The sequence below is a fragment of the Tachypleus tridentatus genome, chromosome 11, assembly GCF_004210375.1.
Source record: "Tachypleus tridentatus isolate NWPU-2018 chromosome 11, ASM421037v1, whole genome shotgun sequence".
Taxonomy (NCBI): domain Eukaryota; kingdom Metazoa; phylum Arthropoda; class Merostomata; order Xiphosura; family Limulidae; genus Tachypleus; species Tachypleus tridentatus.
Genome location: NC_134835.1, coordinates 37904854 through 37931689, shown reverse-complemented (window position 1 = coordinate 37931689; position 26836 = coordinate 37904854). Strand labels below are relative to the sequence as shown.

The 26836-nt window shown below is 32.9% G+C and overlaps 1 pseudogene across 1 annotated transcript; it reads left to right on the top strand.

Annotated features, from left to right (window-relative positions):
• Positions 1 to 1681: 1681 nt before the first annotated feature.
• On the top strand, positions 1682 to 25756 carry LOC143231341 (ras GTPase-activating-like protein IQGAP1; annotated as a pseudogene). The gene is made up of 8 exons (XR_013016881.1): positions 1682 to 4280; positions 4989 to 5476; positions 5580 to 6065; positions 6152 to 6456; positions 6605 to 6706; positions 15688 to 15787; positions 16346 to 16539; positions 21542 to 25756. The product of XR_013016881.1 is annotated as a ras GTPase-activating-like protein IQGAP1 (transcript).
• The last annotated feature ends 1080 nt before the right edge of the window (positions 25757 to 26836 follow it).

Sequence of the window (26836 nt, the reverse complement as noted above, 5' to 3'; positions counted from 1 at the left end):
TCTGTAGACTGAGTAGCTTTGCAGCTTAGCAACAAACAAAGTAAAGCTGCTCAATGAATGAATGAATGGAATTCACTTCATATTTCGTAAACACATAAGATAATTTAAAAAAAATAATTGTGAACAAAAATGGAAAAGTTTAAAATGTGTACACATCATCACGGCCATCGTTGAAGCTGCTTTTTGCCAATTATGTGTTTTATTTAACACAGGAAAATATCAAAAACAAAATAGTGGTTATTTGTCTGGCCTTCTTGCAGTCTCTTCCATTTCAAGTGTTTTAGAAACAAAAACGCAAATGTAATTAGCAATTGGTGAATTCCAATAAAATATTTGGTGATTACAGTCATAAACAGAAAGAACTTGAGTCAGTAATCTCACTTTAAACAGAAATTATAATATTAATTAATTATAACCGTCATAAAACATTACTATGAGATTTATTATACATTCTAACATTACGCTGTTTATTGAATTCTTTAGAATTTTTCGACAATTAGATTTGTCTGTTTGATATGTTTTGAATTTCACGCAAAGCTACTCGAGGGCTATCTGCGAGAATTAGAAAAGCGAACAATAATAGTATTTTAACGTCATTACATTCGTTATGCCCGTTGCCGACGATGTGTTTAGCTCAATCCATAGTTCATGAAGCAAGCTAAAACCAAGTAGTAGTTGGAACACTATTTATATAAGTCACTTGTTACAAAAGGCCCGGCATAGCCAAGCGTGTTAAGGCGTGCGACTCGTAATCTGAGGGTCGCGGGTTCGCATCCCCGTCGCGCCAAACATGCTCGCCTTTTCAGCCGTGGGGGCGTTATAAGGTTACGGTCAATCCCACTATTCGTTGGTAAAAGAGTAGCCCAAGAGTTGGCGTTGGGTGGTGATGACAAGCTGCCTTCCCTCTGGTCTTACACTACTGAATTAGGGACGGCTAGCACAAATAGCTCTCGACTAGCTTTGTGCGAAATTCAAAAAACAAACAAACTTATTACAAAACCAGTTGTTATAGCTTGAATGTCTTTCTGGCGAAGCAGGATTATGATTAATCGCAATTATTATAAGACTTTTTTTTAAACATTTTATTCATCCTCTAGGAGGTTTCAAAAAAAGATTAGTGTATTGTAAGATTTAAACCACACCATGCTCACTACATCTATACATTTACTATTTAAATATTAAAGTAAACAAAACTGCTGTCAGAGCACTTAAAAATAAAATTGTAGTGCCCTATGACCAAACTGATTATAACTCTGTACTGTTACGGTTTGGGATTGCACAATCCTTTCACGTTATTTATATAGAGTCTAACAGGGATATTGGTCCAAGGTGATGATTTTATATCTCTTTCAAAATAATACTATTTCGTCCAAAAATATAGGCCAAAGAAGTAAATACTTACACTGCTAAAATGAAGTGAATTTAATCTTTTTCAGTTTGAGGAAAGAAAAATATAACCTAATTTCAGCTTTAACCTATTTGTATAGTTTTATTAGCCTGAAGAATTAAAAAGTATCCTTCAGAGTGTTTTTAATTTTTGTTGCTAATACTTAAAACAAAATACCTAGTTACAGTAAAAAAAATTCAAATTGAAATTATAACGTGGTATTGTGAATTAGTAGCATTTTTTTAATACTTTCTTTAACTATTCTAGAGGGCGCTGTATAGTGCGAAATTTGAAAGCCGTTATCAACGAGGAAAGATTTAATCAGCAGTTCCGTTGTCGGTTCCTTAGTTTGAAAATGTAGTTGTTTCTAACGGAAGTGCATAGGGTTTTAGGTACTTCTGTTAAAGCTGGTGAAGCAAGACAAATATTATGGCTTCTCAAACGCGTTTCAGGACTCTCGAAGATGACCGTGTTTCAGCAGAAGAAATGGACGAGATTCGACAAGAAAATATCGCATATCAGTATCTGTGCCATTTGGAGGAAGCGAGAGTGTGGATTCAAGCTTGCATCAAGGAGGATCTGCCACCACCTACAGAACTAGAAGAGTCTCTGAGAAATGGTGTTTATTTAGCCAAGTTAGCACATTTCTTTGCGCCTGAGACAGTGCCAGTAAAGAAAATATATGACTTTGATCAGAAGTGTTATCAGGACCGTGGATTGGATTTTCGACATACTGATAATATCAATCATTGGTTAAATGCAATGAAAACAATTAATATGCCAGTTTTCTTTTATCCAGATACTTTTGATGTTTATGACAAGAAAAATATGCCAAAGGTAATTTACTGTCTTCATGCACTGAGTTTGTATTTGTTCAAGTTGGGTAAAGCCCCTCAAATTCAAGACTTGTATGGAAAATTACAATTCACTTTTGAAGAAATTGATGCTATCAGAAAAGAACTTGAAAAATATGGAATACAAATGCCAGCTTTTGGAAAAATTGGTGGAATTCTTGCAAATGAGTTACCGGTTGATGCTGCTGCATTGCATGCTGCTGTAATAGCTATTAACAATGCAATTGATTTGGGAAATTCAGCAAAAACACTTGAGACAATGGAAAATCCAGTAGTTAGTTTTTGTGGCATTATTAGTGAAATGTCAGAGATATCAAACTACTCTTTATGAAGTAAAAAACTCAAAATGGAAGAGGCACATAATAGATCCCTAGATCTTGATTACATTCCCGATGTTTATGACGAGTATCTGACAAAAGATGAAATACAGAATTGTGTGTCAGATGTGAATAAACTTGTTTCACTAGAATTAGTCGATGATGCTCTCATAAAAGGGGATGAAAAGGCTTTATTAAAAGCTTTAACTAATTCTTATCTTGAGTTAAGTTTAAAAGATTTCAGTCAACTGAATATATCCTGGTATCTGAAGGCTTTAACAGAAGAAAAAAACAGACATGAAAGTAATAATAATAATTACATTTTAAGCCAGAATGATATTCAAAATGCTATGGAAATTGCTAATATGGAAGCTTCCAATCAGTTAAAACTTGATGAAGCTGTAAAAGAAATTAACTCTGTGATCAAATTGAAAGATCCTCTTATGACTGTATCTGCTCTTAAAAATCCAAATGCTAAACTAGGGCCAATTATAGAAGAGGCAGCCACTTTGTATCAAGAGGAGTTTTTAACAATCCTTCAAGAGAATGGGAAAGATCTTGTTTACGAAGAGATAAAGGGAGGTGTAAAAATTTTGTCAACCATTGGTATGATTAACTTGGCACTGAAGAAGGGTGATCCAGATGAACTGTATTCAATGCTGGAAAAACAAAATGCTTACATCTCCTCATTAGATGCTAGGCATAGCAAATGTTATTACAAATCACTTGTTCGAGCAAAAGAAGAAAAGTTCAAAATATATCAAAATAACTTCTTAACGCATTTAGAAATTCAAGAATGCATTGATGAAGTAAACACACAAATGGAATTAGAGTTTGCACAAGTAGAATGTATTAGAACAATCAACCATTCAGTACAAACAAAAAATGAAAAGGCAACTTTAGAGTCAATACTTAATCCTGCTGCTTCAATTCTTTGTGTAGAGCCTACTCTTGCTACACTCTATTTACAATTACTCTTTATGTCTCAGCAAGAAAAGATTGCTACAAATCAAAAGTCTTTTGAGCTAGGATTAGATGAGATACAACATAAAGTAAATGAAGCTAATCAGTTAGCTGCAGATGCCAGTCTCTCTTGTGTTGCTATAGCAGCTGTTAATCTAGCGGTTGAAAATGAAAATTTAGATGAACTACAAGATGCTCTTCAAAATCAGTATATTGGTATTCCATCAGTATTTAGCCAGTATGTTAAGGAATATCTGAAGAAATTTCAAGCATTGAAAAGAAAAAAAGAAACAAGTGTTAAAAAGTCAAATAATGATGCTTGTGATGAAGACAATGCTTGGCTGGAATATCAAGTCAGAAGTGGAAACTTTTATTACTTCAATATGAAAACTTTTTGAGTCTAGTTGGAAAAAGCCCAAGTCCTATAAACCATTGTGCAGCTATTTAACAAAATCTGATATTGTGAAAGTGGTGTCTGTCATTAACTCTGAATATGATCATCAAACACTATTTACATCTATGAAACCTTTAATCACTCACTTACAAGCTCACATTCGAGGGTTCCTTGTTCGACAACAACTTCAAAGAAAGATGGAATATTATCATGCTAATGAAAACAAAATTGTACAGATTCAACGCTGGTGGAGGCAGTGTTTAAAGAGATCAATCATTCTTATGCATGCACAAGAAGTAAAGAGAATCTTGCCAGCCCTTGTAAAATCCAAGCTTGCAGTGCGCTATGTGGCTTGCTCAAAGAAGGTATCTTAAAACAAGAGAACATTTCAAAATCATGAAGATTCTGTTAGAAAAATTCAGACATTTTGGAGAGCTAACAGAACTAAAAGAGATTTCAAGGAGCTCATACACTCTCCTAACCCACCACTGTACATCATCAAGAAGTTTGTGCACATGCTAAATGTAAATGAAAGTGACTATGCTGAGGAAGTTGAATTTCAAGAGATTCGTGGCCAAGTTGTTCAGACAATTCAGAGAAATAACGAACTTGAAAATGAAGTTAATGAAATGGATTTAAAGATTGGATTATTAGTTAAACAGAATCACCTTACAGGAAGTAATCAGTCAAGGTAAAAAATTAAAACAATGGAAAAGGGCAATGGATCGCAAGGATGGGAAGGACCATGGATTGATACTGGAAAGGGCTTAAAAGCATTGTCAAAAGAAAGTAGGTCTCGACTGGTTGCCTACCAGCACTTGTTTTATGCTCTTCAAACAGAACCTAACTACTTGGCTAAACTGATATTTGCAATGTCACCAAGTCGCATACAACTAAATTTGTGGAATCTGTTATACTGACATTATACAATTTTGGTTCCACCGAGAGGATTATCTTTTGTTACATTTATTTCGCACAGCTTTAGAAGAGGAAGTACACTCAAAAGTAGACAGTCCAATGGACATTGTCACTGGAAACCCTTTAGTCATTCATATGGTCGTGGGTTTTAACAGAAATGGTCGTGGTCAAAGTTGTTTATGCGTGAACTGCTTGAACCATTGATTAAAGAAGTTATCAATGATAAAACACTACATATCAACACCAATCCCATTGAAGTGTACAAGATGTGGATTAATGAACATGAAACACAAACTGGACAACAAAGTACATTACCATATGATGTAAGCCAGGAAGAAGCTCTTAGTCATGAAGAGGTTCAAAAGAGGTTTGATAAAGCTATTAAAAGCCTGCAAGAGAAGGCTCTAATTTTCTGTAATACCATTGTACAGTCTTTGGACAAAATTCCATATGGAATGTTATACATTGCAAAAGTTCTCTATAACTGTTTGATTGAGAAATTTCCTGATACTGCTGAGAAAGATATTCTGAAAGTTGTTGGAAACCTGCTGTACTACAGATATATCAACTCTGCTATTGTTGCACCTGATGCTTTTGATATCATTGACATTGGTCCTGATGAAAGCCTCACTAATGAACAGCCGTAATTTGGGATCTATTGCCAAAGTATTGCAATTTGCGTCATTAGGAAAGGGCTTTGGACATGATACTGCTCACTTGATGTGTCTTAACCCTTTTCTCAAAAGGTGTCATGAAAATTTCAAAAACTTCTTTCGCCAAGCATGCACTGTTGAAGAACCTGAAGAATTCTTTAACATGGACTGGTATTCTGAAGCTACAATGCTAACTCAGCCAACTATATATTTAAGTGTCCAGGAACTTTGTGATACTCATCAATTACTGGTAGAATTTGAAGAACAAATTGCTCCAAATGCAGCAGACATGCTACATGAGCTTCTGGAGGATGTAGGTAAACCACCAACCATACAAACTCTTGTTGGCGAAAATATTGAACCAACAGCAGTTGCTCATGTGGCTCAAACAGAAATCTGTTTGACTCTTTCAAGCAAATTTCAGATTTTAAGAGAAGATACTATTGATACAGATCAGTTGTTTATAAAAACCAAGCAAATGATGGTTGATTTGCTGCAGCACCAGTTCCAGCATTCAAGTCTCACTGAAATACTTCATTGTCCAATTTCCCAAAATGATGAGATTCAGTTTACTAAGAGGCAACACCATGTTTCTGAACTTAATGTTTCAGTGAACCTTAACAAATCCACTTCTTCTGGCTACAAACGGTGTTCTTCCTTTGAAGATTTTCAAATTCCCTCGTTAAGAACCTTTATCGTTTAGAGTTGGCAGGCTACGTTTCAAGTAAAAATGATTATCAGGATATCCTAAACAGCATTGCTAAGGATATTTACAGTTCTAGACAATACAGACAGCACCGAAAGCAAGAAGTTTTGAGGTTGCGTAATATTCAGAAGCAGCTTGACCTAAAAACATCTTATTATGAAGAGAAACTAGATTATTACCACCAGTATGTCAAAACTTGTCTTTCCAATTTGACTTCGGGACACAAGAAGCTACATCAGAGAAGAGCTGTCCCTGGATCTGGAAGTAAACAAAAAAATGAAGAAAAAGAGTTAAGAAATAAAACATCTCTTAAGTATAATGGGGCAAAGTTACGAAAAAAAGGGTATTTTGGTAGAAATCACAGATCTGGACCCAGTTCAGCTGAAAAATGTTTCTTTTGAAATTGCTCCAGCACGGGACACGGGGGTGTTTACAGTGAGTGCTAGATTTATGGGTGTTCAGATGGAAAAGGTGGATGTTGACATTCAAGATCTTCTTCACTATCAGTATCAAGGTATTGCCATTATGGAAATGTTTGAAAGGGCAAGAGTGAATGTGAACCTTTTATTGTACTTACTAAACAGCAAATTTTATGGAAAGAAAAAGTAAACAGATTGAGTTCAGTATTTACTAAATGGTTGGTATCAAGTCTTGTACAGGTTTCATATAATACTGGATTAACGCATGCTTTATTAGGTTCAGTAATGATAATTTATCAAAAATGTAAATTTTAATAATGGATTATAATTTGTCAATGTAAAATGTAACATTATTTTGTAAAACAAAAAAACATAAATTGTAGCACTAAATTTTATACTGAGAGATTTTATGTTAATATGGAAGTTAAAGCAAAAAACATTTTTCTTAAATATATGATTTTTTGTAGCACAATGATTTACATTTAATTATACATAGTTTGTGTAGTATACAATAAACAAGCTTCAAATTGTTAATTTTTATAATATAAAGTTAATATCTATTTTGCTTTAAGATGTGGTTCAAAGATACCAATAATTGTGTTACTGAAATTTTTATTTCTGATAAAAAGTTGGTTGTTTTTATAAACCAATGTGGTTGTACAGTGTGTAGTCAAAAATATTGAAACAGTTCTTATGTTCAGATTTTAGGGTTTAGTTGAAATACTTCTATTAATGAATTTTTAAATTACATGTAACTAAAATACTAAAAAAGTTATGAAATAGTTAAATTGTATTTTGCAGGTAATACAAAAATGTTAATCCACAAACAGGAAAAGTTATATTATTTTTTTGTCAACTAAACATTTCCACTTTTTTGGTATACAGAATATTCATAAGTGTTCATATTGGCTTGTAGTAATATTTTGTTTTATTTTTTAGTGTATTGTAATTATCGGGTGAGTTATTGTACAAATCATATCTTTCAGAAGCTAATCTTTAAAGTAAAATCAGAGTTGTATAAAAACATTATATTAATAAATGTTTTGTAATCAATCATCATACTTCCAATACAATAACAAATACAGATTAGATATATTTTAATCATTTTCAGACAACACTAATAGTGTTAGTGAAGTAACAAATTATATAATCAGTTATACAAATAATTCAAAATAAGTTTATTGTTGCAAGTTCAACAAACGTTATTTTGCATAGAAAGTTTTATTGAACATAAATGTTTAAAATAAGTAACAAAAGGTTATTAAAAAAAAACAAAGATGAACTATTATTATTAATTGAGAAACTTGCATAAAGAATTTGTGAATCACAATTTCCAAAAAAAAAAAAGACATTTTGAATAATGCATTTCGTGTTTATATTTTTTACGATTACTTATAATGAAAGCTTAATTTTTTTCCCACCTGAGTGCATCACCTATCTTACAAAACAAAAACGTAGAGACCAAAAAAAAAATGAAAGAGAATGTATAAAGAAACTTGAAACTAAGTTTGATTTCAAGCCTCGAACTTTGGTTACCAATTTACCATTCGCTACTGTTGTTGAAGAAACGATTTAGTGGGTGTAAGAAACTTTATGGTTTTTGGCAATGAACATGACAGCTGGCGCACATGAATTTTTCTATTGACTAGCTTGAATGAATTACAATACTTTTCCCCATATTATTGTATAGTCTCCTGTAATACTTTGTATCAACACTTGTTTTAAGCTTACGTATAGGGTGCAAAATATGTCGAATGTTTTTGAAGTTTGTACTAATAAGATTTAAATAAAAACTGAAAATCGTATCGACTTATTTGCAAATAAGATTTTGTTCATTGTTTGATCGTGTAGGCGTTTAAAGGATGAACACTGCTTTGAGTGATGAAATACTGCCTTCAGAAACTTGCGTTAATTTCAGTCGAATCTTTTTCTTTCATGTCAACGTTTTACATCTATAAATTACACATGCAGGAGGCGCGTGGTAAGACTGGAAAGTTGTACAACTTCATATTACTAGACAGTGTTATATAGATCACTATTAGATTAATCATAAGCAGTAATATCTAGCAAAAACACAAATGGATGATTTACAAGTGCTTGACCAAAGAAATATGGTTCACCGTCAGGCGCCATTAGGTTCCTCTTTCTGTTACATCCTTCCTTTGGTACAGTTTGTTCAAAATATACTCCGTTTAGTAATATCTATTCGGTAGTGCTAAAATGAGTTACTAAACTACGAATATATGCAAGTTGATGCGTGTATTAGTTTACTATCTCATATGTAGTTCAAATGCTGTACATTTAATATTCATTAAATATCCAAAAAAGTAGATTAGTTGTGAAGAAAGTAAAAACTTAAATACATTTATATTCAGACAATTTACTTATAATATTAGTATTAAAGTTGCTTAGCTATTTTCCTGTTTCAGCGAGCGTATAAATACAGCTAAATTTTGGTTCGAGTTTAGTGGGCTCAACGTCTTATTTTCGTTGAGATTTTGTGTAAAACTACTTTTTCGTTATCATTTATGCTTTTGGAATGGCAGGTGCTTTATTATCAAATATTTTTACTTTGGTTAAATCCTATTTTTAAAATTAAGATCTCAAAAACATAAGATAATTATAACTGAATATTCGTTTCAAAAAGTAGGAATGAATTAAAAACATTGTAATATTATTACTAATATAAATATAATGCATTCTATACAACAAATATCTGTACTTCATGTATTGTATTATTTATTAAAAACAGATTGCAGATACCAACATTGTGGCCATAGTTTATTGCATTTCAATTAATTTTGTTGGGGATCGTTAATTTTAAAAACATTTAAAACAGATCGAACTCGTTAGGTTTCACAAGATTTGGAAATATAACACTTATCAATAAAGTGTATTTCGAAACAAGAATACTGTGATTAGTGAAATAAATTTTACGTCTTTCGTATGCTGTTGCTGGGACGCACTACGATAGATTTTTGTGTATATTAGATATTGTACATGCTATAGATGCAGTTTTTGTAAAATAAACTTATCGAGATTTTGATGTCTTTATATTCAGTGTTTAAAATAAATACGTTTAATATATCATTAAAGTAAAAATTATATATATATATACCTAGTGTAACGGTCGTTTTTCTAACCTTTTTACCAAAATGTGTTGTTTATCTTTATTAACGTGCGGAGCATAAAAAGTGGATAATTATCACAAATATTTGTCATAATATTGTCACCGGAAAATAATAGTTTTCAAAATTTGTCAACTTATTGGTATGCAAACCATTTTAAATTAAAACTAATTTATGTTCTAATGTATTTTTAGGTACTTAGGTGAAAAGTATAGAATTTATACAAAATAGTGTAATTTTTGCCTCAAAAATCAATTAAATAACAGGTTCTTGTTTAATTTTTAAAAGAAGGTAGTTTTAAAACTTTCCATATAGATATTGCAGGCTAATAGTTATGCAAACGAATATAAGTCAATCTATAAGTTAAAAAATTGCAGTTCAAAATTGTTAAATACTAAATTTTTTTGCGCAATGTTTGATATGGTAGTAGATATTTTAGTTTGTCCACATTCAAATGGAAACTTTAATTTGATGTTTCTGACTAAAGTGAGGTAAACATTTATAATTCAGCCCATGACACGTAACTAATTATTACTTCTATGTTTTACACTTGTGTCAGAGTAAAAAGTGATTAATTTCGGCTTCGGTGTTCATGTCATAGCAAAGTGGTAAATACTGTGAGAATATATAGTACGTTACAATCTGTAATTTCAGGCCGGTGTAGGTTCTTCCTGTATTGCTTATGTAGTTTTATATTTAAATAATATGTTAATAAACTTTAATATCATAAGTAATTGTACGTGAAAACGTTAATTAAAATATATTTAAGTGTAAAATACAATTTACAGTGAGTAATACATGTTCATTTTCAACAATATAAACAATTTATAAGTTTAGGTAATTTATGACTAATGGATGCTTTGATTTATACATGTTTAATATGTCCTTGTAAAAGTAACTTGATTCTAATGTGGTCATTTAGCCTTCGTGTTATTGTAATTTGTTATTTCTTTCTTATGCTTTTTTCTTCGTTTTCTTTAATTTTTGTAAAGAATAAATAAATAATAATTTAACTCCTCGGCCTGTTTCCAGGGTATCATACGAATTTTAGTTCCTGACATTAGAAAAAAAAAAACGCATTAGTTGATTCTTTAATATTGTAAAACAAAAGTCTAAAAGTAATTAAATGATTTTGCACATAACATTAACCAAAACCATAAACTGTGTTCTGGCTATTCTTATTTTTTTGACATTTTAACATTAAAACATGCAAATATTTATATACATGTATTTAAAAAAGTCGTTCTAGAATGAAATCGTGAATGAATATAGTAATATGAAGATAATACCACCAACAGATTAGCAATTCAATATAACACTATTTCACAATACTCGCATAAACGATAAGAGCTCATGAATCTAACCGGGCAACATACGATAAACGATTGACCATTACTGTAAAACTAGCTACCTATGTGACATAAATATGCATAACGGCCGTTTATTTTGTATTTGAGAAAATATTAAATGCCTACAATCCATGAATGTTACCTCCTGGTTCTGAAAAAATAAGTTTTTATCAGAAATTTCTGTAATGTTTAATGGGGAAAAATTAATCAAGGAAGAAACTTTAAACCTTGTTTAGTTTCAGTGACAAAACTTAAAAACTACAATTTCAAAGAACAAAGCTAAATCGAGTTCGAATCCCCGTCACACCAAACATGCTCGCCCTCCCAGCCGTAGGGGCGTTATAATGTAACGGTGAATCCCACTATTCGTTGGTAAAAGAGTAGCTCAAGAGTTGGCTGTGGGTGTTGATGACTAGCTGCCTTCCCTCTAGTCTTACACTGCTAAATTAGGGACGGCTAGCAGAGATAACCCTCATGTAGCTTTGTACGAAATTCAAACCAAATCAAAGCTAAATTACTATCCGTAATAAATAATTCTGTTTTTAAACTGTAACATCAATTTAATTATTAACTTTAAAATTTACGTAAAAGCAGTTTGCAAAGCATTAAAAAGAGTTACTTAATATAGTTTCTTGACAGACATAACTCGCAACTCCCTAGTGGCCCAACGGTATGTTTGCTTGCTCGCACCCGTAGAAACCGGATTTCGATACCCATGGTGTCCAGAGCACAGATGGTTTATTCTTAGTTCTAAACAAAACTAATTGCATTAAATACCCTTTATGATATTTAACTGTATATACTGAGCATTTACAAACCAACAAATATTTAAAGAAAGTTAAGTCCTAACCAGGTAGATGATTTATAAATTTATTTTATTCTTAAGGAAGGTTGAATCGATTGGATATCGATCATGATTACTGGTCGATGTGGTCACATATACAAATAATAATCAGTTACTTTTCTCTAATTACTGTCCACTGATGAAACAGCGGTAAATTTAAGGATTTACAAAACTCAAATTCAAGGTTCTATGTGATGAGCAATCAATTCAGCGTATTGCTAATATAGAAAATTAATGTGATTTCTATTTCTCCAGAGACGAACTAACGTTTTTTGTTTCAGTGTTTACAAGAGGTGTATTCAGGTTTTGCTTAATTCTGTCTTATGTTTTGTGTTTTATCAGTTAGGTGGATGTAGAAGGTTTTATTTTTGTTTTTTACTTATATGGTTCATATTATTTTAGTATTGTAATTTATCCTTGACCTCCTTCATTGGTATGAACAGTTGTTGCAAATAGATCAGTGTTACAACTTTGTACATCTATTATGCTCCTGAATTATAACTTTTTAGGTCATTTTGTTTCTTCAGGGTATTGGAGTCCACATTCGCAAAGGATAATGTAACTTTTTTTCTGTATTAGGTCTTTGAATTGTTTTATGTATTAATTGTAATTGTATTGTGTTGTGGCTTTTGAATACCATTCAAACTTTATACCAACACTACAGGTACACCTAAACACACAATAACAATTAAGTAATGGACTAAACTTCCTCCTAGTATATGACAAAATAGAATAGACATAACTACAATTACAGAAGACACAACTTATATTCAACCAAAGGAAGAAAAATAATTCAGGTTCGAAATAAAGCCGGCAATTGTAGAAGCAAAGAAATGTAAACACCACTACAATTACAAAATAGAAAGTATAACCCAAACGCTTTTAAAAGCGCCAAACAATTTTCCAAATAAAGAATGGCCCGCCTTTTCAAAGTACTCGGGTTAATGGGTCGGTATTTTTCTTTTAATTGAGTTTTAAATCTACATGTTTTCCTAACTTCATGAATGAAAACTCGTTATAATATCACTCAACAAAAGTGTTTGAAATTTAATGAAATTTCCCTTGGTGGGCTCAGCAGATAAAGGTTACTGTATTGATGGGGAGGTAAAAGAAGACCATCAAACTCCAAACTCTAGTTTAAGATGGGCACTACACGAAGAAAAAATCTCCTCAAGTAGCGTCTTGAAGGACATGGAGCAAAAATAATGAGACGATTATCAATACACCACTCCACTCAGCAGTGGTTTACTTATGGACCACAAGCAAAATTATCCTCTTTGAGACAGTCTCATTGACTGCAGAAATTGACAGTGCCGCCAATTAGCTATACATCAGATAGATATAGTACCGTTAATAGGTAAATATCCTCACATCTTTGAAGTGCAATCCTGTCTGTAAAGATTTTAAAAGTAAAATAATGTTGCAAGAATTAATCATCAAATCCAACTCCAGTAACATCACAAACACTCTGCCAAGTTTGTAATTATGGAGCTCTCAAGGAATGCACCAACTTACAATCTAAATTATAATATAATTCATAACCTTTTGCACTGATGCTATGTGTTTCCAATATAGATAAATATTACCTATAACAAGACGGCTTAGCGATGCATAATGGTTCACAACTAACATTAGTGCTCAACAACCTCTACATGGAACATTTCAAAGCAGCTGCTCAAGTCCCATGATATGTTGACCATAAACGAGAGAAAAAAATTCATGAACAACCTAAACAGAAGTCTTGCAATAGAATTCACAATGTAATTAGAATAAAATAAACTCATTATGTTAGACATGATGATTAACAAGTCACATATCTTGTATACCACAGACGTTTAAAGGACAGTTATAAATACGGGTAACTGCTTTGACCATAAGTACAAACATCCCAACAGTGTAAAGGAGGGCGTTTTAAACTAGTTGTGTCGATAATGGACATTATTTGTAATACAATAGATATCAAAACGATTAACAAACACAAATAAGATGAACATTATTTACAAACAAAAGTAAAGTTACTCACACAGCTATATTTTCTATGTCAATGTTTACAACATTCTTTGTGAATGAAAACTCTAATATATTGGAAAAACAAAAAGGCTTGTTGGCCTTATCAGTAACCAGATAAGGGTAAGTTTCAGGAATATAAAATACATGAAAGACTGTAATAAAAATCTATCTGGAATAATCCGCATTACGCGAGAGAGGAGATTATGTAATAAATTAGAATAATATGTAAATAATAGAATATGAACCACAATGTGAAAAAAGAAGCCCTCTATATTCACATAATTGATAACACCATGTAACACAAATTTTGTTTCTGGATAGCATGTGTTATTTCTTAATTGCTATTGTTGTAAAAGTACAGAAAACTTTGCTTTTGTAACCTGGATAATTAAATTTAGAAATTAACCTATTTTCTGTGTAAAAATGGGCAAATTTGCACATTTTAATTCACATGAGGTCTGAATAAAACAACATATGAATCAAGATTTACATGTATCTACAATTATACACAAATCTTTAGAAGTGAGTAGTTTTCGAGATTTGCAACTGTAATGTAAATCACTTTCACATATTAGCCCCCGAATACAGTCTCCTATCATGTTTTCGTTATACGCCCTAGGTCACAAAAGCAAAGTGTGAAGAGAAAAATAGGTCTTTTCCATTTACTTTAGGCACAAGCAATTGGGAAATAACACTTTCCGCCCAGGAACAAGAAAAAGTAAAAATGTTGTTGCATAGTATAGTAGACTTCGCAAATGTAACAAAACAATCAACGAGGTCGGATATCCCTGTTGAATGCGTTCCAATAGGCCCGGCATGGCCAGGTGAGTTTAGGCGTTCGACTCGTAATATAAGGGTCGCGGATTCGAATCCCCGTCGCACCAAACATGCTCGCCCTTTGAGCCGTAGGGGAGTTATAATGTAACGGTTAGTCCCACTATTCGTTGATAAAAGAGTAGCCCAAGAGTTGGCGGTGGGTGGTGGTGACTAGCTGCCTTCCCTCTAGTCTTACACTGCTAAATTAGGGACGACTAGCACAGATAGCCCTCGAGTAGCTTTGTGCGAAATTCCAAACCAAGTCTTAATTAGTATATTTTGTTACAACTAATCATCATTTGGGAGTGACTTCACAATTAAAATAATTGAAAGAAAAATTATGATATTTGATTGGTCCATCATAGATATTTCAATACTATACTTGTGCATTTTTTTATTTTCTTAAATGTTTATTAAGAACGCTAATGTTCAATCAAATTTCATATTTTCTTAGGCTCTGATCTTTTGGAAAGAGGATGCCATTTACAGTATAACTTACTTTTTTTATCATAACTAATTCAATTCAATTTTCAACCTTGAATTCAAAATATTTTTAGCATTTATATAATTTCTTCATATCACTGAGAGTTTGTGCTTTGTCAACAAATCATCAAATTAGTCCAGAATGTTATTACTCAGGGAAATTTCTGTTAAATATTATTAGTTTATTAGACTTACAGTAGTTTCGGAATTTATTTTGAAGTCAGGCTTATAGGTGAGTGTAGCTTTAACAAATGTTAAAGAAGAAATAAATTCGTTTGTAAACGTTACATGGACCGGATTTTGTATTATTTGATAAACTGGATCTTGTGTAATTTCTACTAAATAATCCAAAAGAACCTGATAAACGATATGTTAGTACCAGTGTTAGAAGTGGGATTATTTTTGGGAAAATAAAATTGAGTTCTGACTAAACTTTAACTTTCAAGACGACCACACGAGTGCAAAGCAATATAGGAACTCTGCTGGAAAGAAGAGCAAATGGAAGAAAGAAACAGAATATGAAAAGAAAGCCATCCATTGGCACAGGTATGTCTGCGGACATCTCCTGCTAGGTACCAGGTTTTGATACTTATGATGGGCAGAACACAGATAGACCATTGTGTAGTTTTGTGATTACTTTCAAACAGACAAACAATTAAAAGAAAATCATGAAGGAAGGAACCAAGCATGAAAAAGTTCAAAATGTGAGATAAAAATTAAAATAAGATAAAAAAAAGAAAGAGATAGAATATTAAAAGAAAACGAAGAAATTTTTAGAAAATTGAAAGAAGATCAAGAAGTAAAAACTGAAACTTAGGAGAAGAGTTATGAGAAATATACCCCAGCTACATCACCAGTTTTAGAATTTAGCCAACCAGTTCAATAACATCGATCAATCGAGAAACTAATAAACGGTGGTGGAGAGGAACTATAGGAGACGTATCAAGCCCAGTTTGAAATAATTTCCAAGATGAATAGGTGGAAGAGGAAACAGTAAGCTATTTATCTTTTGCCCATAAAACGACCAGCTTTACCAACATTAAGTAACCTCCTATCTGAAAGCTGCAATAATTATCAAGCATTGGTGTCTGTTTTATCCAACAGGTTTGAAATGATACACCAAAAGGTAGTATGCAAAACAAAGAAAGGAGATATTTTTGTTGAACTTGTGGAAAACTTAGAAATGCTTGTTCAATTATATTACCCAGATTCTCCACTTAAAATAATAGCTTCGTTGGTATGTGATGGATTTATATATGTCATAACAGACGAAAACCTGAGAATTAAGCTGAAGCGAAGTAGGTATACATTTTTTAAATGGAGCTCTGTAGTTTGCAGTGGAATTTGAATATATTAAAGCTTTAGGTAAACCATTAAATACAGTATTTAGAAGTTACAGAATTATCAGATTTAGTAACATTGAAACATCAACTCCTTTGGACCATAGCCTAGAAGAACTAGAACGATTAGTTAGACAGGATGAATTATATAAATTACAAGACAACAGACGTTTTAAATGCCAGTTTAAAACGAGATTGTGCCAAGAACTACAGACAAAAATCTGTATGGAATAAAAACTCATCCTAAAAGATTATGGATAAGGAAAAATGTTATAATACTGAGAAACATCGCCATTACAGCAGAGACTGTGAGGAATCAAAAGCTGTTACTCAGCCAAAAATTAATCTTTGAGCTAGCCATATCAAAATAAAAGTAAAGTTCTAACTAAATATAGGGAAACAAAAATTAGCTGGACTTATGATGAATAGCTCAGTTGAAAATAATTCATATAACCCAAATGAGGTAAAAAGTTCATTATTCTAAGAAAAGAGTCAACACTCAAGAGGTTTATTGATGGGAAACCTTGTGATATGTTGATCACTAGTTCTACAGTTACACTGGTTTAACCAGATTTGGTAATTAAAGACACATAAATTGCCTTCAGTAATGAAGAAAAAGATGTTTTGGTGTGATCAGGAAGTGGACATAAAGTTCCAGCAAAACAAAAATTATTGTAAGAGATTTCATTATGCGCCATGACGTGCAGGCAACTGACACTGAGAAAGAATGTATATTTAAAACCGACTTCATGTGGAGATATGGATGCGTTTGTTTGTTTGTTTGGAAATTTCGCACAAAGCTACTCGAGGGCTATCTGTGCTAGTCGTCCCTAATTTAGCAGTGTAAGACTAGAGGGAAGGCAGATAGTCATCACCACCCACCGCCAACTCTTGGGCTACTCTTTACCAACGAATAGTGGGATTGACCATCACATTATACACCCCCACGGCTGGGAGGACGAGCATGTTTAGCGCGACGCGGGCGCGAACCCGCGGATTACGAGTCGCACGCCTTACGCGCTAGGCCATGCCGGGCCGATATGGATGCGAAGTTAAAATAACTTCAAAGTTTATCGTAAAGAAATCCTTATTCACTACATGGCAATTACCATCAGAGGTTAAATTTCCAGTAAAATCAAGTAAGGCAATCTTTGTCAGGAGTTATTAGGAATAAATCTACACACAGTGAATGGTCTTTACTAAAACAAAACACTCCAGAGTGTCTTCAAGAACTGTCGTGAACCCAAAGAATAAAGACACCATCGTTAGGGCTATGTAAACAACAAAGCATAAAATTCGTGCTAAGTCTCAATGGAACATTGCAAGACGTGAAGCTGTGCAGGTAATACATATCAAAGAATGTCAGAAGTAGTCTGTTTGTTTTGGAATTTCGCACAAAGCTACTCGAGGGCTATCTGTGCTAGCCGTCCCTAATTTTGCAGTGTAAGACTAGAGGGAAGGCAGCTAGTCATCACCACCCACCGCCAACTCTTGGGCTACTCTTTTACCAACGAATAGTGGGATTGACTGATCACATTATACACCCTCACGGCTGGGAGGGCGAGTATGTTTAGCGCGACGCGGGCGCGAACCCGCGACCCTCGGATTACGAGTCGAACGCCTTAACACACTTGGCCATGCGAATAATAGAACCAACTACTAATGTATGAGCATTACCTATTGTACTTTGAAAAAAGAAAGACGGTCTTATAAGAACCAGTGAGCTTTGTTGTGACTTTATACACAAAGAAGGATATCTACTACCTCCAAAAAATGACTCTATCTTGGATGTTGTGTATGGATCAAAATCATTTTCAATATTAGATATGAAAAGTAAGATATTGGCAAGTGCAAGTTGATATAGCACATAAATAAAGAAAAGCCTTGACTAATAAAAAAATACATCGTGATAACTCTTTGATGACGAAAAACCCACTTGAAATAAAAATGTACCTCATAACGGCTAATATGAGTATTAACAATCCTTGTCAATAAAAGTGTTAATACCCCTACCAGCTGTTCTGAGATATATTGTGATAATATTTTGATACTACAGATCTACGGGCCCGGCATGGCCACGCGCGTAAGGCATGCGACTCGTAATCCGAGGGTCGCGGGTACGTGTCCGCGTCGCACCAAACATGCTCGCCCTCCCAGCCCTGGGGGCGTTATAATGTTTCAGTCAATCCCTCTATTCGTTGGTACAAGAGTAGTCCAAGAGTTGGCGGTGGGCGGTGATGACTAGCTGCCTTCCCTCTAGTCTTATACTACTAAATTAGGGACGGCTCGGTGCAGTGGGCTAACAACCTACTCACTTAAATACCTGTTGAAGAATCCGCAAGCGATTGCGGCCCTATGTTCCGAGATGTAATCTAATGGTGATAACTAACTACAGATCTACATCTAATATAAACAGACATTTTTTATTATTTTTTTTAATTTGAATTTTGTATATGTTAATTTTAAAGTGAGAAAAAGTGATTAGCACTTGTCTTAATATAACCTTTTAACCTAAGAATATGAATTACAATCTTTTGTGTGAAGTAATAAAAACTTTTAGAAGTAACTGATTACTCGAATAATATTTTTATTCGATATTTTCGCTTTTTCAGATTCATAAAATAGAACTAGGAGAAAATGAAGCGAAACAAAGAAGAGAAAAACGAACTTAAGCAAACTGCTGTAATTTTTGTTAAAGGTTGCATCATAGTCACTGTTATTTCAATAGACAGATAGTAAACGTATTCATTGATACAAGGATATAACTCCCTAGTGCTTTTCCTTTGGAGCGATAATGTATCTGGAGTTTACTGTATTTCGTGTTCCATTCAAGTAAATAAAGATATATGAATATCAACAGAGAACTACTTGACCAGAGAAAAATTGAACTGGCATTTTATTTCTCTCAAATCAGAACGTGACGAAATTAGGCAATCAGAACTTTCAAAGCAGGAGCTGAAAATTTTGTTTCTCTTAGGAACCGAATTAAAGAAGGTAGAAAAAATGTCATATGAAAGTGTAGTATGTTTTCTACTTGTTTTAGTTACACAGGGAGTTTAAAAATGTTTTTGTTTATCTCGTTTCTATGTAGTTTTAATACAAATATTTGATCTATAAATTAATTGTGACTGCCTTGTTACATAATTGTTTTGTTTCTTTGTTCTCTGTAGTAAATAATATTTATTCTGCATAAAAGGATATTTCAGTAGTATCTGAGATGAAAGGACTGTAATATCCGTTAGTGGTAACTGTTACGTTGTCAAATTTATCATTCAACAATTATGTGAAAAACAAAGGTCACAAAATTATACAGTTGGCTTAACGAAACAAAAAACTAAGTTTTAAGTTTACCTGTTGAATTTAAGTGCACTTTCTTATTCCATTTTCTATCTGAAATCGGCGAATAAAGATCTACTTTAAAATCACTGGTTTTTGTTTGACAGAAATTTGTTTTTAGAGAAAGAAATCTGTGGAACTAATTATAACACATAGTAGAAGCAGCTGCTTTTCTTTTTTCATATGAAAAACTATGTATATATTTTTCTTTTTTGTTTGTTGCATAATAGACTATGTTTGTTTTGTTAAAATTATCTTGCTTTATTATTTTGCACACATTAGAAAAACTCTATAAATTTATCAACATAAATTACTTTCCTTGTTTCCAAACGAAATTTGCTGCATTAGTGAGTAATGCTTGTCGGGAAATGTGTTTCTCTTTGAAAATATCACAATATTACACTTCTTGGGTTATAATTTATATCTTGATAATTTTTTTTTGGAGGCATTAGACCCATTAGTTATATAAATTGCAAACTTAGGAAATCTTTGTGATTTTAAGTCAGACGACGTTTCAAAATTGTTGTATCAGAATACTGGTTAAGTAACTTAAAATAAATTTTAAAATCAAATATGAGAGCATTTAAATCTCTAAAATAAGACCTAACATGGCATAGTAGGTAGGGTGTTCGACTTGCAATCTTCGGGTTAAATTATAAAAGAAAACCGAAAATATTATTTTCAGCCATGGGAGTGTTATAAATACTGTCAATCCTAGTATTCCATTAATGTAGCCCAAAAGCTGGCTGTGAGTTGCGTTAAATGACTGCCTTCCATCTAGTTTATCACTACTTAATTAAGGAAGGCTAGTACAGATAGCTCTCAGTAACGTTTTTCGAAATTGTACAAAACAAATGAACTCTCAAGATAATGTGGTATTAACAGTTTTAATTGAAACTTTTGTTTGTTTTGGAATTTCGCACAAAGCTACTCGAGGGCTATCTGTGCTAGCCGTCCCTAATTTTGCAGTGTAAGACTAGAGGGAAGGCAGCTAGTCATCACCACCCACCGCCAACTCTTGGGCTACTCTTTTACCAACGAATAGTGGGATTGACTGTCACATTATACGCCCCCACGGCTGGGAGGGCGAGCATGTTTAGCGCGACGCGGGCGCGAACCCGCGACCCTCGGATTACGAGTCGCACGCCTTACGCGCTTGGCCATGCCAGGCCGTTAATTAAAGCTGTACAGCGCCAAGTCTTCAGACTGCTAGCTACCAGGTTTCGGTATTGTTAAGCTTTACGCTTAACTAAAACAGTTTTATTTGTTAACATCTCACTGATGTCAGTCTCAAAGCTGTGGCGTTAGTCTGATTGGTTCTTGTTATCTGATGATTTCGTCATTGGGTTGGCACATCCACAGGGAAGATAGCGCTCAGCTACTGAAAACAGTAGAGAAGTTCGATATTTGTTATCAGAAAAGCGTTGCTTTTGAGCAGTTTAGTATATTGTGTAAAATGCAGAATGTAGAGGATAGGTCATATAGATATGCAAACAAATAAAATGATTTACTTATGGAGGAAAACATTTTTGAGATACATTTTATTTACTGACCAACGTAGAAAGATAAGTTTTCAGTGTTGATAGAATTTTAAAAAATGTCTAAGTTGTTTTATGAATTGAAGACGCTTTCACAGTTCGTGGTCGTCCTGGTACTTGGGTGCGTATGTGGCTTGCTCAAAGAAGGTATCTTAAAACAAGAGAACATTTCAAAAATCATGAAGATTCTGTTAGAAAAATTCAGACATTTTGGAGAGCTAACAGAACTAAAAGAGATTTCAAGGAGCTCATACACTCTCCTAACCCACCACTGTACATCATCAAGAAGTTTGTGCACATGCTAAATGTAAATGAAAGTGACTATGCTGAGGAAGTTGAATTTCAAGAGATTCGTGGCCAAGTTGTTCAGACAATTCGTAGAAATAACGAACTTGAAAATGAAGTTAATGAAATGGATTTAAAGATTGGATTATTAGTTCGTAACAGAATCACCTTACAGGAAGTAATCAGTCAAGGTAAAAAATTAAAACAATGGAAAAAGGGCAATGGATCGCAAGGATGGGAAGGACCATGGATTGATACTGGAAAGGGCTTAAAAGCATTGTCAAAAGAAAGTAGGTCTCGACTGGTTGCCTACCAGCACTTGTTTTATGCTCTTCAAACAGAACCTAACTACTTGGCTAAACTGATATTTGCAATGTCACCAAGTCGTACAACTAAATTTGTGGAATCTGTTATACTGACATTATACAATTTTGGTTCCACGCCTCGAGAGGATTATCTTTTGTTACATTTATTTCGCACAGCTTTAGAAGAGGAAGTACACTCAAAAGTAGACAGTCCAATGGACATTGTCACTGGAAACCCTTTAGTCATTCGTATGGTCGTGGGTTTTAACAGAAATGGTCGTGGTCAAAGTTGTTTGCGTGAACTGCTTGAACCATTGATTAAAGAAGTTATCAATGATAAAACACTACATATCAACACCAATCCCATTGAAGTGTACAAGATGTGGATTAATGAACATGAAACACAAACTGGACAACAAAGTACATTACCATATGATGTAAGCCAGGAAGAAGCTCTTAGTCATGAAGAGGTTCAAAAGAGGTTTGATAAAGCTATTAAAAGCCTGCAAGAGAAGGCTCTAATTTTCTGTAATACCATTGTACAGTCTTTGGACAAAATTCCATATGGAATGTTATACATTGCAAAAGTTCTCTATAACTGTTTGATTGAGAAATTTCCTGATACTGCTGAGAAAGATATTCTGAAAGTTGTTGGAAACCTGCTGTACTACAGATATATCAACTCTGCTATTGTTGCACCTGATGCTTTTGATATCATTGACATTGGTCCTGATGAAAGCCTCACTAATGAACAGCGTCGTAATTTGGGATCTATTGCCAAAGTATTGCAATTTGCGTCATTAGGAAGGGCTTTGGACATGATACTGCTCACTTGATGTGTCTTAACCCTTTTCTCAAAAGGTGTCATGAAAATTTCAAAACTTCTTTCGCCAAGCATGCACTGTTGAAGAACCTGAAGAATTCTTTAACATGGACTGGTATTCTGAAGCTACAATGCTAACTCAGCCAACTATATATTTAAGTGTCCAGGAACTTTGTGATACTCATCAATTACTGGTAGAATTTGAAGAACAAATTGCTCCAAATGCAGCAGACATGCTACATGAGCTTCTGGAGGATGTAGGTAAACCACCAACCATACAAACTCTTGTTGGCGAAAATATTGAACCAACAGCAGTTGCTCATGTGGCTCAAACAGAAATCTGTTTGACTCTTTCAAGCAAATTTCAGATTTTAAGAGAAGATACTATTGATACAGATCAGTTGTTTATAAAAACCAAGCAAATGATGGTTGATTTGCTGCAGCACCAGTTCCAGCATTCAAGTCTCACTGAAATACTTCATTGTCCAATTTCCCAAAATGATGAGATTCAGTTTACTAAGAGGCAACACCAGGTTTCTGAACTTAATGTTTCAGTGAACCTTAACAAATCCACTTCTTCTGGCTACAAACGGTGTTCTTCCTTTGAAGATTTTCGAAATTCCCTCGTTAAGAACCTTTATCGTTTAGAGTTGGCAGGCTACGTTTCAAGTAAAAATGATTATCAGGATATCCTAAACAGCATTGCTAAGGATATTTACAGTTCTAGACAATACAGACAGCACCGAAAGCAAGAAGTTTTGAGGTTGCGTAATATTCAGAAGCAGCTTGACCTAAAAAACATCTTATTATGAAGAGAAACTAGATTATTACCACCAGTATGTCAAAACTTGTCTTTCCAATTTGACTTCGGGACACAAGAAGCTACATCAGAGAAGAGCTGTCCCTGGATCTGGAAGTAAACAAAAAAATGAAGAAAAAGAGTTAAGAAATAAAACATCTCTTAAGTATAATGGGGCAAAGTTACACGAAAAGGGTATTTTGGTAGAAATCACAGATCTGGACCCAGTTCAGCTGAAAAATGTTTCTTTTGAAATTGCTCCAGCACGGGACACGGGGGGTGTTTACAGTGAGTGCTAGATTTATGGGTGTTCAGATGGAAAAGGTGGATGTTGACATTCAAGATCTTCTTCACTATCAGTATCAAGGTATTGCCATTATGGAAATGTTTGAAAGGGCAAGAGTGAACGTGAACCTTTTATTGTACTTACTAAACAGCAAATTTTATGGAAAGAAAAAGTAAACAGATTGAGTTCAGTATTTACTAAATGGTTGGTATCAAGTCTTGTACAGGTTTCATATAATACTGGATTAACGCATGCTTTATTAGGTTCAGTAATGATAATTTATCAAAAATGTAAATTTTAATAATGGATTATAATTTGTCAATGTAAAATGTAACATTATTTTGTAAAACAAAAAAACATAAATTGTAGCACTAAATTTTTATACTGAGAGATTTTATGTTAATATGGAAGTTAAAGCAAAAAACATTTTTCTTAAATATATGATTTTTTGTAGCACAATGATTTACATTTAATTATACATAGTTTGTGTAGTATACAATAAACAAGCTTCAAATTGTTAATTTTTATAATATAAAGTTAATATCTATTTTGCTTTAAGATGTGGTTCAAAGATACCAATAATTGTGTTACTGAAATTTTTATTTCTGATAAAAAGTTGGTTGTTTTTATAAACCAATGTGGTTGTACAGTGTGTAGTCAAAAATATTGAAACAGTTCTTATGTTCAGATTTTAGGGTTTAGTTGAAATACTTCTATTAATGAATTTTAAATTACATGTAACTAAAATACTAAAAGTTATGAAATAGTTAAATTGTATTTTGCAGGTAATACAAAAATGTTAATCCACAAACAGGAAAAGTTATATTATTTTTTGTCAACTAAACATTTCCACTTTTTTGGTATACAGAATATTCATAAGTGTTCATATTGGCTTGTAGTAATATTTTGTTTTATTTTTTAGTGTATTGTAATTATCGGGTGAGTTATTGTACAAATCATATCTTTCAGAAGCTAATCTTTAAAGTAAAATCAGAGTTGTATAAAAACATTATATTAATAAATGTTTTGTAATCAATCATCATACTTCCAATACAATAACAAATACAGATTAGATATATTTTAATCATTTTCAGACAACACTAATAGTGTTAGTGAAGTAACAAATTATATAATCAGTTATACAAATAATTCAAAATAAGTTTATTGTTGCAAGTTCAACAAACGTTATTTTGCATAGAAAGTTTTATTGAACATAAATGTTTAAAATAAGTAACAAAAGGTTATTAAAAAAAACAAAGATGAACTATTATTATTAATTGAGAAACTTGCATAAAGAATTTGTGAATCACAATTTCCAAAAAAAAAAAAGACATTTTGAATAATGCATTTCGTGTTTATATTTTTTACGATTACTTATAATGAAAGCTTAATTTTTTTCCCACCTGAGTGCATCACCTATCTTACAAAACAAAAACGTAGAGACCAAAAAAATGAAAGAGAATGTATAAAGAAACTTGAAACTAAGTTTGATTTCAAGCCTCGAACTTTGGTTACCAATTTACCATTCGCTACTGTTGTTGAAGAAACGATTTAGTGGGTGTAAGAAACTTTATGGTTTTTGGCAATGAACATGACAGCTGGCGCACATGAATTTTTCTATTGACTAGCTTGAATGAATTACAATACTTTTCCCCATATTATTGTATAGTCTCCTGTAATACTTTGTATCAACACTTGTTTTAAGCTTACGTATAGGGTGCAAAATATGTCGAATGTTTTTGAAGTTTGTACTAATAAGATTTAAATAAAAACTGAAAATCGTATCGACTTATTTGCAAATAAGATTTTGTTCATTGTTTGATCGTGTAGGCGTTTAAAGGATGAACACTGCTTTGAGTGATGAAATACTGCCTTCAGAAACTTGCGTTAATTTCAGTCGAATCTTTTTCTTTCATGTCAACGTTTTACATCTATAAATTACACATGCAGGAGGCGCGTGGTAAGACTGGAAAGTTGTACAACTTCATATTACTAGACAGTGTTATATAGATCACTATTAGATTAATCATAAGCAATAATATCTAGCAAAAACACAAATGGATGATTTACAAGTGCTTGACCAAAGAAATATGGTTCACCGTCAGGCGCCATTAGGTTCCTCTTTCTGTTACATCCTTCCTTTGGTACAGTTTGTTCAAAATATACTCCGTTTAGTAATATCTATTCGGTAGTGCTAAAATGAGTTACTAAACTACGAATATATGCAAGTTGATGCGTGTATTAGTTTACTATCTCATATGTAGTTCAAATGCTGTACATTTAATATTCATTAAATATCCAAAAGTAGATTAGTTGTGAAGAAAGTAAAAACTTAAATACATTTATATTCAGACAATTTACTTATAATATTAGTATTAAAGTTGCTTAGCTATTTTCCTGTTTCAGCGAGCGTATAAATACAGCTAAATTTTGGTTCGAGTTTAGTGGGCTCAACGTCTTATTTTCGTTGAGATTTTTGTGTAAAACTACTTTTTTCGTTATCATTTATGCTTTTGGAATGGCAGGTGCTTTATTATCAAATATTTTTACTTTGGTTAAATCCTATTTTTAAAATTAAGATCTCAAAAACATAAGATAATTATAACTGAATATTCGTTTCAAAAAAGTAGGAATGAATTAAAAACATTGTAATATTATTACTAATATAAATATAATGCATTCTATACAACAAATATCTGTACTTCATGTATTGTATTATTTATTAAAAACAGATTGCAGATACCAACATTGTGGCCATAGTTTATTGCATTTCAATTAATTTTGTTGGGGATCGTTAATTTTAAAAACATTTAAAACAGATCGAACTCGTTAGGTTTCACAAGATTTGGAAATATAACACTTATCAATAAAGTGTATTTCGAA